Below are 12,290 nucleotides of genomic sequence, written 5' to 3'. Positions count from 1 at the left end.
GCAATCACCTGAACAGGGATTTCTTTTTTTTATTCAACCACAATGTGACAGGTTCTTCAAATGGCAACAAATGATTTTCTCAAAATGACATTCTTGACATTTTGTTGTCTTGGAAGACTGCAAAAATACAGAAGTATTTTATGCTGTCATTTTGTTATTAATTACCCAGCATATGTTTGAATTTTGAACATTTTAGATGTGAAATACTAAGCAGATTTCATATTGAATGTCTCCTTTCATTCACAGGACTGAGGCTAAACTCTGCCTGTATGTTAATGTCTGACTGTCCCATTTATAGTTGTCACATGAGCAAATGTGAATTAAAGCTTGGCCATTAACTTCAAGTATCTCTCATTTAGCTGAAACCGTCCTGCAGCATAGTCTTCTACAAGTCGAGGTAAGAAACATGAGAAGTAAAATGCTCTCAAGCGATGTACTTTTTCCTTTACAAATGCTTCATCATATTGCACTGAAAATGAAACATGCTCACTAGGTGTCCAGATCACAAGTGTGGCAGTCTTTAGACCTGTGGAAAACATAGTAAGTTGCACTTGCATGTAAGAGTCTTTGCTTCCAGTTTTCTTCAGCAGCAGCTCTCCATCTACCATTTTGATATCACTGCATTTCTGGGTAAGCTGCTCAGTGAGCGAAGGATGGGTTGGTACAGAAGATTTAATTTCTAGCAGCATATCTGAGTCTGATCCCATCAGGACTAGCAGAGAATCATGGCTCCTGGATGCTGATAACAGTGCCCATGTGAATGGTGTTCATGTCCTGTTCTTTCAGATGATTACAAGCTCTAACTTCATTTTCTTTACCATAGTTTGTTTCAGAATTACCACGAAAGGAGGGGTATGTTATGGAAATTTTAGTGCCTTGCTTGATTTGCTCCTTGATACTCTACAGGAACTGAAAAAAGTATTAGAACCCCTCTGTGTTGTTCCATTCTTCTTTGTTTAGTCTTAGAGTAATGGTTTCTCAGCCTTCTGCTTGTGAGATAATATGTATGCCACACTGTTAAGATTATGTCTAGGACAACAGGTCTCATGAGAGTCACCTTGAAAACTGTTGTAGCTTATAGGAGAACTTTTACTTTGTCTGGTCAGAATGATTTGGCATCACTACTGAGCACATCTCCAATGCTGTAAAGTCCTTCTCTCTTGCAAGATTAAAATAAAGCTGATTCTGAGTGACATTCATCAGTCTCTGGATGTGAATTTTTCTACAACAATTTGGCATCAGGAACAGGATTCCTTGACTGATTTACTCTGGGGACATCGACGAAGAAGTGCCAGGCGCCAGCCTTGGAAGAGATTCCTTGCCTTTACCCCGCTTATTGTTACAGGGACAGAGGACTTCTGCGTCGAGGTTCCTGGGAGACTCAGCACTGGAATCCAGAAAGAACCTGATTTTTTCCCAGAGATGGTGAGATCTTGAATCAGCACAATTTAATAATTATTATCATTAGGTTATATTAGGAAAACAAAAACAAATAATAACCTAAGGCGTATAAATTAAATTGCAAAAATAGAGAAAATAATAATAGGCTTAATAATAATAAGAACTTCTTAAATTTTAATTAAAAGGTTAAAACTAACAGTTTCTACTGGGGACAAAGGGGATCTGGGATTTTTCCCTCCTTGGAACAGGAGCAAGGTGTACGGACCTCGCTGGCGCAGTTGATGCCACGCTGTGCGCGGGTGAACGGTAATTCACCAGTAGAGACCCCTCCCTGTACGGTTGAGCGAGGCTCCCCTAACGAGTAAGTTAGGGGGAAGGCAATTAGGGTGCCATAAAGCTCTAAACTCTTGTGGAGACGTCTGCAGGTTTTAAAGGAATATTCCATTTACCAGTAAATAAAGTGTGTGGCAAGGCTGTCAGTATAGGACAGCAGTTCAGTTCTAAGGGATCACCTCCTTCTCTCCAGGGAGAAACGTTTGATTTTATGTTAAAAAAAATCATGGTCCACAAAGCACTGAGGGGGGTTCATTCAATCTTACAGTTTTACAGAGGGTTGAAGAAGCTATAAAAGAAAAGGAGGAAAAATTAGACGGACAAAAGAAAATAGATCAAAAAGATTACCGGGCTATGAAAAACGATAAAGCATGCTTACAATGTTGGAAAGATGAAGCTGAGTGATGCCAAGAGAAAAAAAACTCTAAATTGATGCCAGGGAATCAGGATGACAGTAAACCCATGGGTGGGCGACAAAATAAAAGCTCTATCTCTGTACCTGTTCTAACCAACTTTGGACCAAATACTGATAGAAAAATACACAAAATAATCCCACCCCCTTATAATCCAGCTGTAAAGTCTGACACTTCTGCTAATTCTTCTCTTGTTTCTCACTCTCTATACCCTGATCTACGAGCTTTGACGACTCTGGCGGCTGTGGTGGACCACGATCTGGACTCATATGCTTTCCGACCCATCAGAAACGAACAGCAGCCTGACAGCTCCTCCTCTGCAGTAGCGACCTCCAGACCTCCAGCTGCAGAACCAGCCACATCTGCAGCCTCGCAGCAACAGCAGTCACTGAAGGTGGAAGACAGCTCTAACACCACATCTGCACAGCTGCACAGCTCCTCAGATCCTTCTGATTCACGGCCAGGTCCAAGCTCCAGCCCTCCGTCTTCTCATACCAGACAGAAGGGACAGGCTCAGGGACACACTCTCACTACACCTATGGTGGAAGTAATGGGTCCAAATGGACCTAACTGGTTTTCCGGTCCTGCACTTCTCATGACATCAAGTGAAGTTTTTTCCACCAGTTTCTCTGATTTTTGCAAGGAATATCGCCCTACTGGTGCTGAAATACGCCGAATCCTGACACGTAAAATAACTTTGTCTGACATTGCAAAAATCCATAACAAGCTCCCTGTTCGTAACCTACGTCTGAAAAATGAGGATTGGGATGATGCTTCAAATATGGAATACAGGAATGCCGTTGATGTCCTGGCGGTTGCCATAAAGACAGAGTTTCCCCGAAAGATCAATATGACTAACATCTATGCCTGCAAGCAGAAAGTTGATGAAGACACTAATGATTTCATCACCAGAGTGATCGAAGCAGTGACTAAGTACAGTGGGATAGGAACGTCCACAGAAGTGGGTACAGAAGCAGGTGTCTGGGAGACCCTTGTTTGTGATGCGGTCATAAAAGGAATGCTTCCACTTTTAGCACAACATCTTAAGGGAGCATATGTGGGCTAGGCTGATCATCCTCGCCTTGCCAATGTTCGCAGGCATGCCAAACATGCTCAACTCATGTTTGAAGAACGGCAGCGGAGTAAAAAAGAAGCATCTGACAAAGAACTGCATCTAGCCACGATTACGATGTACCAAAATGTCGGAAGGAATAGGGAGGGAGGATATCGACGAAAGCAAGGCCCATTGAGAGATCCGGGAAGACGTTTTTGTGATCCAGACGCCTGTTTCAAGTGTGGCAGAAAGGGACATTGGAGGGAGCAATGTCCCTACCCAGCTGAGGCCGCATCTTACCAGGCTGATTGACTAACCGAGGCAGAGGAGGGCAAGCGCAACCCACCACAGTGTCAGCCATCTCGTCAAAGCGGTACCACACCACACCTCTTTAACACACCCAGCTGCTCCACACTCTTTTCCTAGCTATCCTATTTCTCAGTTAGACACACACACACACAAATATACATATAGATGCTCAATCCACTTTTCCTTCTCTTCCTATTTCAATCAATGAAGAGCTGCTTTGCAATGACTGTGATGACTTGACTAAAGTGCAACATGCTGTTTTGGAAAAGAAATTTGAGAGAAAATATATACCAACTTATATAAAGCTTTCCCAATGTTTGATCATATCGTCTCAGGACAGAAAATATCATTTATGGTAGACTCAGGAGCAACTTCTTCTGTTGTTAAGGCAGAGGAATTTTCAACACCCCCAAAGCTCAGCGGAAATCATGTTTTTTCTATGTCAGCATCAAGGCAGATGACAAGGGAACATGTTACAAAGCCCATCGCATGTGTAACACCTGAGGGGTTTACTTCCAAACATTGTTTCCTCTTATCATCATTGTGTCCTGTAAATTTGATGGGTAGAGATTTGATGTGCAAGCTAGGGATCATTCTAATGTCCACCCCAGAGGGTGTAAGGGTCTCTACTCAGGCTGACACAGTGCTTACTGCAGTACAGTTCAGTCCACAAGCATTGAACTATGTTTATGAGTGGAAAGTGCAAAATTCATTGTGTTCTCAGCAGTTGCTGAAGGAGGTTAGATCAGTTGTTAATCCCTCCTGTGATTTTATGCAAGCTGTTGATTTAAACTGTATTGCTCATATGTCGTTGGGTTCTGACAAAGAATATGAGAAAGCTTGGTTTTGCATTTCTTGTGAAAAACTAACCACATCTATGCTGTATTGGAATGCTAATACAGCCACGCTTGCTGTTTGTCTGAACTCACACCAGCTGCAGTTTTTCAAAACAAGAGACACTGTCCCACACATCGCTTTGGCAAAATCTGTAACACAAAAGTTGACAGATGTGAACTATTTTGTGTTGCAGTGTGAAAAAGTGTCTGATTGGACTGTGGTATCAACAAATTCTAATCTTATGTTTTCTAAGAGACTTTCTGCATTTAAAAGACCTTTTCTTAGCACACTGCACTGCCAAAGAACTGTTCAGTTGATCCCAGAAAATGATCTGTTTTCCCAAAATGGCTCATTTGTTGGTCCAGGTGCCTCCTGGCCTGTGGGCAAAAAGTGAATATGATGTGGGACTCATAAAAGGTTGTGAACTTGTTGTTGTGACTCCAACGTCAAACTACAGACCGTGTGTGAAACAATACCCACTCAAACCAGAAGCCATTGCAGGAATCAAACCTGTTTTTGAATCGCTTCTGAAAGAAGGAATTATTGTTCCTTGTGAAGCTTCTCCTGTAAGAACTCCTCTTTTTCCTGTTAAAAAGATCAGGAGTAAAGGAGAACCTGTTGAATGGAGGTTTGTGCAAGATTTACAAGTTGTAAATGCTTCAGTACAAGCCAGAGCTCCTACAGTTCCAAACCCGCACACTATTTTGTCAGAAGTTCCTCCAGATGCAAAGTTTTTTTCTGTTGTTGATCTTTCAAATGCATTTTTTAGTGTACCTGTTGATAAGCAGGTCCAATTTTGGTTTGCTTTTGAGTTTGAAGGAAAACCTCACACTTTCACTTGTCTGTGTCAAGGTTATTGTGAAAGTCTGACTACAGGTCCTTCTCAAAACATTAGCATATTGTGATAAAGTTCATTATTTTCCATAATGTCATGATGAAAATTTAACATTCATATATTTTAGATTCATTGCACACTAACTGAAATATTTCAGGTCTTTTATTGTCTTAATATGGATGATTTTGGCATACAGCTCATGAAAACCCAAAATTCCTATCTCACAAAATTAGCATATCATTAAAAGGGTCTCTAAACGAGCTATGAACCTAATCATCTGAATCAACGGGTTAACTCTAAACACCTGCAAAAGATTCCTGAGGCCTTTAAAACTCCCAGCCTGGTTCATCACTCAAAACCCCAATCATGGGTAAGACTGCCGACCTGACTGCTGTCCAGAAGGCCACTATTGACACCCTCAAGCAAGAGGGTAAGACACAGAAAGACATTTCTGAACGAATAGGCTGTTCCCAGAGTGCTGTATCAAGGCACCTCAGTGGGAAGTCTGTGGGAAGGAAAAAGTGTGGCAGAAAACGCTGCACAACGAGAAGAGGTGACCAGACCCTGAGGAAGATTGTGGAGAAGGGCCGATTCCAGACCTTGGGGGACCTGCAGAAGCAGTGGACTGAGTCTGGAGTAGAAACATCCAGAGCCACCGTGCACAGGCGTGTGCAGGAAATGTACAGGTGCCGCATTCCCCAGGTCAAGCCACTTTTGAACCAGAAACAGCGGCAGAAGCACCTGACCTGGGCTACAGAGAAGCAGCACTGGACTGTTGCTCAGTGGTCCAAAGTACTTTTTTCGGATGAAAGCAAATTCTGCATGTCATTCGGAAATCAAGGTGCCAGAGTCTGGAGGAAGACTGGGGAGAAGGAAATGCCAAAATGCCAGAAGTCCAGTGTCAAATACCCACACTCAGTGATGGTCTGGGGTGCCGTGTCAGCTGCTGGTGTTGGTCCACTGTATTTTATCAAGGGCAGGGTCAATGCAGCTAGCTATCAGGAGATTTTGGAGCACTTCATGCTTCCATCTGCTGAAAAGCTTTATGGAGATGAAGATTTCATTTTTCAGCACGACCTGGTACCTGCTCACAGTGCCAAAACCACTGGTAAATGGTTTACTGACCATGGTATCACTGTGCTCAATTGGCCTGCCAACTCTCCTGACCTGAACCCCATAGAGAATCTGTGGGATATTGTGAAGAGAACGTTGAGAGACTCAAGACCCAACACTCTGGATGAGCTAAAGGCCGCTATCGAAGCATCCTGGGCCTCCATAAGACCTCAGCAGAGCCACAGGCTGATTGCCTCCATGCCACACCGCACTGAAGCAGTCATTTCTGCAAAAGGATTCCCGACCAAGTATTGAGTGCATAACTGTACATGATTATTTGAAGGTTGACGTTTTTTGTATTAAAAAAACTTTTCTTTTTTTGGTCGGATGAAATATGCTAATTTTGGGAGATAGGAATTTTGGGTTTTCATGAGCTGTATGCCAAAATCATCTGTATTAAGACAATAAAAGACCTGAAATATTTCAGTTAGTGTGCAATTAATCTAAAATATATGAATGTTAAATTTTCATCATTACATTATGGAAAATAATGAACTTTATCACAATATGCTAATATTTTGAGAAGGACCTGTATATATAATGCTGCATTGAAAGCTAGTCTTGAGTCATTGGAGTTGACCTCAGTCTCTGCTTTATTGCAGTATGTTGATGATCTTCTGCTTTGTTGTCCTACTAAGGAGCAATGTGAGAAAGACACTTTCACGCTGTTGAAACATTTGCATTCAGTGGGGCATAAGGCCTCTCTTTCTAAACGTCGGCTTATCCAGCTACAAGTAACCTTTTTAGATCGTATTATTTCTGCTGAAGGTAAAACTCGTTCCTTAAAGCGTATGAATGCAGTGCAAAACATTCCAAAACGTGTTACAAAAAAACAGTTGATGTCAATTTTGGGCATGGCTTCATATTGCAGGAATTTTATTCCTAATTATTCCCGTATGGAAGCCCGTTGGGTGCTCTCATTCATGGTAAAGGTCTTCAATCTCATGACAATATTGTTTGGACACCTGAAGCAGAAGCAGCTTTCATACAACATAAGCTGGCTTTGCAGAAGGCTCCTACTTTAGGATTACCAAATCCTAACAAACCTTTTTTTCAGGCTGTTGATGAAAAACATGGGTGCATGCCATCAGTTCTCCTCCAAAATCATGGAGATAACCTGCCACATGTTGCTTATTTTTCTGCAAAATTGGATCCCGTGGCTATGGGACTCCATAACTGCGTTCGTGCTGTGGCATCTGCAGAAAAAGCTGTGTTGGCTTCTAGAGACATTGTTGGATATGGAGACCTCACAGTTTTGGTTCCACACTCTGTTGCTCTTATTCTGCTTGAACAAAAAACATCACACCTTTCTGCTGCTCGTTGGCTGAGATACACATCAATTCTTCTGGACATGCCAAATATAACTGTTAAAAGGTGTACTGTGCTCAATCCAGCAACACTTCTCCCCACGCCAGAAGATGGGGAGCCTCATAACTGTGTTTCAGTGTTGGAGGAAGTTTGCACACCCCGGCCTGACCTTTCTGAGATACCTCTGGAGAATCCAGAGATGATTTTATTTGTTGATGGTTCGGCTTCTCGAAACCCTGATACTGGTAGGAATCAGGTGGGTTTTGCAATGTGTTCTTCCCGTGAAACTTTTGTTTCAGGCTCACTGCCAAAACACTTTTCTGCCCAGGCTGCTGAGCTTGTGGCCCTGACTGAAGCTTGCAAATTAACCGAAAATCAAACTGTAAACATTTGCACAGACTCAGGATACGGATTTGGTATAGTCCATGATTTTGGGGCATTGTGGAAACACAGAAAGTTTCTTAAAAGCGGTGGAAAACCCATTTTGAAAGATGTTCAGGTTTCTTCAGTTTTGCTTCTGTGGGCGAGAGGCGCGTGTGGGCTTCTGCAGGAGTGAAATACACTGATGGTGTTTTGTCAAAATAAGGTGAGATCTTTCCATGTAATCCATGCAACATTTAGTAACCGTTCACAGTTAACTCCATAAAGGTTACAATAAATATCCTTATATCCTCATGTGTAATCCATGCAATAATTATTAAAATACACAGTTGAAGCAGTAGAGAGTGAAACAAGCATGTTCTCATATTCTAGAACTGAGAGACTGGAGAGGCCTGTGTGGAGCCACATGTTATCTGCCACATATTATCTGTCTTATCTTTTGCAAAAATATAAACAAGTGTATCCAAAGAAATGATGTATGATGATTTTACATTCTTTCACATGTATTAAATGAAATTAGTAATCTTTGATTATCAAGTTAAAAGATGTATGATTGAAATGTGATTAAGAAGTGAGAATTAAAGTAAAAAACATTAAGGTTTGACATTCTCAATCAGCTATATATGAAAGAGATATAACGTTAATCATTTCTGAAACATGAATAAGAAGAATGAAGTGATGGTTTTGTAACTGTGTTTTAAAGTAAATGCAGAAAGCTGAGAATGGAATGTGTAATACTGTGTAAAGTTTAAGACTGAGCAGATTAGGGAAAGAACTGTAGGATGACTAGCAGTGACGAGAGCCAACTGCATGCTGACAACAAATCCTTTGAAGGCCAGCGCAAAGAAGGGAGGATGAGTCTACAGCCAGCTGCGTGGCTATTACCGGCCTCTCCAAGGCCGAAAAAACAAGAACCAGAAAGTCACGATGACCATGACTAAGTATTGAGCAATAACTAAGAAGCTGAGCAGAGTAGGTTGGGCAATAACTGAGAAGCCTAACAAGGGGCTGACTGGTGAAAGCATCAAGCACTATAAAAGCAATGCTGAAGGAGGGAACTGGGGTTGTTTTCTCGCAGAAGACCAGCGAACAAGATCGGACGGAGAAAAGAAGCTCAGATGGAAAAGGAACAGAGACACAGCCCAGCTGATCGACTGCATTAAAAAGAGGATCAACCCGTGTGCCCAGAAAGGACTGTGCCTCAAAATCAAGAATCTGATTTCATCTAAAGCCTTTTTGTCCACACAACAGAAGTGAACTTGATCGGTGAACAGCTGACTGCTCTAAGTTTCAGGCTTCTGGAAGTCCTGAATCAACCTCATTTATGTCTCCAGGTTTCCTTCAACTCTTCAGCCTCTGGAAACTACTGTCTTCAGAGACATATGACAACAAAGATCCTGTTTAACCATCGAAGCCTGGAGCATCAGTGCCTACCACTTAAAGGAAGAAAAGATTAAGTCGTATTCCCTTCAAGAAACCACTCGTTACCAGAAGAAACATCTCCATCAGGTGCATGGATGAGCCTCCGTCTTCAAAGCCTCTCCAAACTCACTAGTTTCAGCATGAGGGAAAGACAGTTTGAGTTGATTGATTCATTTCTATTTTTGAAATTATTTTGTGTTGCCGCATTTAAGCTATTACTGACCCCTGCAAAAGCGTTACTAATTAAAGAAACATATAAAATTCTACTTAAATCATGGACATTCAATTATTTGAGTCACCGTATTTTTGGTTTTTCATTGGTGGTAAAAAGTCTTGTTGCCTGGTTCTAAGATATTTTAGGAGGTTTTTATAGGTTGTCTTAGCCAAGTTTGTTAAAACAGCGCCCTTGGGGCTCGTGCCGAGCCACTACAATTAACCTAGCCCATATACCAAGAGCCAGTTGTAAAATTAGGGAATGAGCAGCCGTGGAGACGGACAACAGCCGTGGAGACGGACAACTCAAGACGACAAACACATAGCGATGGACGAAGAGATTGAAACGCAGAAATGGACGGAGCGGGGAGCTGATGGATCACTCCCGTCAACAGAACAACTGACATCAACACAGTTAGAGCTACACCGCTTACCTACCGAGGTGCTGCTAGGTGGGGATGGATATTCAACATGGGCTTCATCGGTAAAGAAAATGTTCTTCAGTTTCAAATAAGAGCAATCGAAAGAAGCACTAGAGAGTCAGCTAACAAACCACCTCCAAAGAGATGAAGTATACTATTGTTCAGAGATAAAACATGGATTTAGACTGGTCATGGTACCATGCCCCAAGGCAGTCCAGAGGAAGGAAGACATTGGTCGACGGTTACGCTGGTGGATAGGGTTCCTTGAACAGTGGGGACCAGGGAAGCTGATCTCACTGTACAGTCCATCCGAAAAATATGACCCGATCGTAAAAATGGTTTCCAGCGAGTCTGGACAGAACGGGTACCTCACAAACCCCACCGCCAGAGCCACGGCAAGGTTGAAAGAGTATGAAATAGATACCAGAAAAATGACACAGTTCAAAGAAAAGCTTGGAGCCATCCAAGATGGCGACAAAGAGAGTTTGCTTGAGGAGTGTAGTGAGTATGGCAGACCGGATCAAAGAAAATACCACAGAGCTGACCCAGAGATACCAACTTATGATTTAACAAAAGAAACAGAGAGTGAAGAAGAGGGCAACGAGTCAAAACAAGAGCAAGACCAAAGAAAGCTGAACACAGCCAAGGACCAACTATTATCCCATACATCACAAGGCCGAAGGGTGACATCCTTCAACGGATTGCTCAGGCCAGACAGGAACTGCAAGAGACTGCTGGGCAGGGAGCCCTCTTATCAGCAGCCTTCGAGCGTCATAAGGGAAACCTCCAATGTATAGCCAACACCCCAAACCACATGGAGCATGACCCCACACAAAGTAAAGTAAGAGACCTTACCTTCCAATTTGAACAAGAAGCCAAAGAAAATAGTGCCAGTAACCAACTCAGAATGACAGGAAAGACAGATGTTGAAGGAAAAGAGCCAATAAAGGTTAGTCAGAAGTCAGACAGAGTCATGATGAGGAAAGTCCTAGACCTGATGCCCACAGATGCAAGTCAAATTTCCCTGCAAAACGGGACTCGACTCTACCAAGTTATCGGAGACCCCTGGGACATACAGGGAGACGGAGACTGTTAGTTTTCACAAATGACAACTTCAAGATCCACCATACCAAATTCAGGAAAAGGTTAAGAGCCCAGGCAGGGGAAGATTACAAAAAAGAGGTTCGAGAGCCGAGGAGACAAGTGAGCCAGAACAAAGCAAACAAAGTGCATCTGACTAGTGGGGCCGACCTCACTTATTATGCTGTCATCCACTCTCCCATTGCCGCTTACAAAAAGGGAGAAGACTTGAAAGAGTACAGAGAGAAAATGTGGTTAGCCCTGGAAGAAGGACTGAATGCTGCCATCAACCACGGCCTGAGAAGGGTAACAATATGCCTAGACGGACTGAGATCGCATAACCTGCCATGGGAGTCAGCAGAAAAAGTAGCCATTGCAACAGCACACCATGTAGTCAAGAATCTGCTGACAGATGCCTCACTGGCCAAAATAGTCATCATCACGTCCCTTAGCCAGCATGAGAGTCGGAGGAAGAGAGAGCTGACATTAGTAGAAAGGATGGATGAGAAGAAGCCGAAAGATCCTCCTCAATTAGAGATATCAAGAATCAAACAAGGGAGTGAAATCAAACCACACCTTGATGAAAAATGCTACCTGCACAAGAGTGAGACCAACCAAGTGTCCCGCCTGGAGAAAAGACCAAAATCAGCAAAGAAAGACGCAGCTGCCCCTTCAACCTCCGTGCAGGCTGTGGAAATAAGCCTAGCTAATTGCAGCCTGGAAGATCTAGATAAAACAGAGCTGGTTCCAACAAAAGATTTAAAAGCAAAGAAAAAGATAAAACAAAGTCCAGCTCAAGAGGAGCTCCTGAGTCCATTTAAAATGGAGCCCTTGAACCCAGAAAGAGAAATCAATGGCTCGGAAGAAGAAGAACCATCAGAATATGAGACCTCTGGGGCAGAGAGTGATGACAGTGAAAGCCTGTTTTCAATCCAAGTGCAGCAGGCAACCCCTCACAAGCCAATCAAAGTAGGACAGAGAAAAGGAGAAAAGAAAGCAGGGGAAGTGTTTGACATCTACCGGGTCTCAGAAAGAATGGCCAGAGACCTGACATGGGGGCCGGTTCAAGCGAATGATGGGCGTCGAGCGTACATACCAGAAGCTGGACAGAGAGACTATGACATCCCAGCTGTATGGGCTGACAAAGTCGAACTCAGGGTAAAAGCAAC

The sequence above is a fragment of the Girardinichthys multiradiatus genome, chromosome X, assembly GCF_021462225.1.
Source record: "Girardinichthys multiradiatus isolate DD_20200921_A chromosome X, DD_fGirMul_XY1, whole genome shotgun sequence".
Taxonomy (NCBI): Eukaryota; Metazoa; Chordata; class Actinopteri; order Cyprinodontiformes; family Goodeidae; genus Girardinichthys; species Girardinichthys multiradiatus.
Note: the sequence above shows the minus strand (reverse complement) of the source record.